Source organism: Corylus avellana, unplaced genomic scaffold (genome assembly GCF_965113065.1).
Source record: "Corylus avellana unplaced genomic scaffold, dhCorAvel1.hap1.2 HAP1_SCAFFOLD_130, whole genome shotgun sequence".
NCBI classification, from domain to species: Eukaryota; Viridiplantae; Streptophyta; class Magnoliopsida; order Fagales; family Betulaceae; genus Corylus; species Corylus avellana.
In genome coordinates this window covers 1-2,500 of record NW_028290534.1, presented here as the reverse complement: position 1 = coordinate 2,500, position 2,500 = coordinate 1, and positions in this window count along the sequence as shown.

Here is a 2,500-nt window from a genome sequence, read left to right as displayed (position 1 = left end):
TATTGACAATTATAGTGACAGTTACATTTATAGTTACATTTTTGATGAAAGCAGAAATAGTAGTGAAAACCAGAGTTCAAGTATAAAACCGAGCCCGGATGGTAGTGATTTAACTATAACAGAAACAGAAACAGAAAGTTCTAATGATCTAGATGTGACTACAAAATACAGGCATTTGTGGGTTCAATGCGAAAATTGTTATGGATTAAATTATAAGAAATTTTTTAAATCAAAAATGAATATTTGCGAACACTGTGGACATCATTTGAAAATGAGTAGTTCAGATAGAATCGAGCTTTCGATTGATCCAGGTACTTGGGCTCCAATGGATGAAGACATGGTCTCTCTGGATCCCATTGAATTTAATTTAGAAGAGGAACCTTACAAAGATCGTATTGATTCTTATCAAATAAAGACAGGATTAACTGAGGCTGTTCAAACAGGCACAGGTCGACTAAATGGTATTCCCGTAGCAATTGGGATTATGGATTTTCAGTTTATGGGGGGTAGTATGGGATCGGTAGTTGGCGAGAAAATCACCCGTTTGATCGAATATGCTACCAATCAATTTTTACCTCTTATTTTAGTGTGTGCTTCTGGAGGAGCACGCATGCAAGAAGGAAGTTTGAGCTTGATGCAAATGGCTAAAATATCTTCCGCTTTATATGATTATCAAGTAAATAAAAAGTTATTTTATGTATCAATCCTTACATCTCCTACTACTGGTGGGGTAACAGCCAGTTTTGGTATGTTGGGGGATATCATTATTGCTGAACCCAACGCCTACATTGCATTTGCGGGTAAAAGAGTAATTGAACAAACATTGAATAAAACAGTACCTGAGGGCTCACAAGCGGCTGAATATTTATTCCATAAGGGCCTATTCGATCCAATCGTACCGCGTAATCTTTTAAAAGGCGTTCTGAATGAGTTATTTCAGCTCCACGCTTTATTTCCTCTGAATCAAAATTCAATCAAGTAGATGCTTAATAAAAAAAAATAAAAAAATAGAAATTATTATTCTTTTTTTTTGTGTAGAACAAGTAGTTATTTAGTTTATAGAAATCAAAGTAAAAATAAATTCTTCGGATTTTATTTTTACTTTGATAACATTTGGTAATATAAGATTTAATTAGAAAAAGAATTCTATTATGCGAATAATCCTTTTTTACCGATATTCCTGATAAGTAATCAGGAAACCTCTATCAAACAAAAAAAAGAGAGAATTCTTTCTTCCGCGAAATGAAAATTAGGCAAGGCGAATAAAACGATAATTTCACGTTCCCTTCTTATGTGTATTCTTATGTGTATATAATTCACATATAGAAAATTGAAAAGTATAGAAAGACGCAAGATTCTATATTTTTTGAGAATCCCTATTCTCGGATCGAATTATAACAAATTTTTGGGGAATTTGTAAGAAACTCTTTCTTTATTTTATATTTTATTCAAGTTTATTAAATTTTTAGACAAAAACAAGATAATAAAAAAAGGAGATTCTCATACATATATATATAATATATATTTAATGTAGAATAGATTAGAATAAGAATATATAATATATATTTAATGTAGAAAAGTTGTAGAAAAGTGAAAAATTCTATTTAGTTAGTTCTACATTCCTTGTTTTATTATATTTTATTATATTTATAAATTTTTATTTATAATTGATATATAAATATTATGTACTTACATATACTCACTTAGTTTAGCTATACTTAGTATAATTATATATGAATTATAATGATTATACGATACCTTTATAACAATATAAATAACAATATAACAATAACAGGTACAAATATTAAATCCAGGTATCCATTTTATGACAACTCTAAATACCTTACCCTCTATTTTGGTACCTTTAGTGGGCCTATTCTTTCCGGCAATTGCGATGGTTTCTTTATTTCTTCATGTTCAAAAAAATAAGATTTTTTAGATATAGATATGATGGGACCAAATCTCATCTATTTTTTTTTTCAAGACTTAGACTTAGACCATAACACAGATATCTTTTTATTAGAATAAAATATGTGATGTGGTTTCCCCCGAGCATAAGCTATTATGCATGCGCAAACATGATATATACGTAAATGAATTATATATATTTCTATTTGAAAAAATCGGGAATCGGGGCGAATGTCCGAAATGTAAAGTTAATGTATCCATATGTAGATATCTATAGGGAATCACGGATGTTATTATTTTAGATCTAAGCAATTCGATGAATTACTCCTAAAAGTTCACATCGGAATAGTGCTAGTTGATGAGAGTTACTTCGGAAACACACAAAAAAGTAAAATTCATTTGGGTTATTCTCTCAATTTCAATAAAATGCAACTAGATCTAGTATGAATTGCGATCAGAACATATATGGATAGACCTTATAGCGGGGTCTCGAAAAACAAGTAATTTCTGCTGGGCCTTTATCCTTTTTTAGGTTCATTAGGGTTTTTATTTGTTGGAATTTCCAGTTATCTTGGTAGGAATTTTATATCTT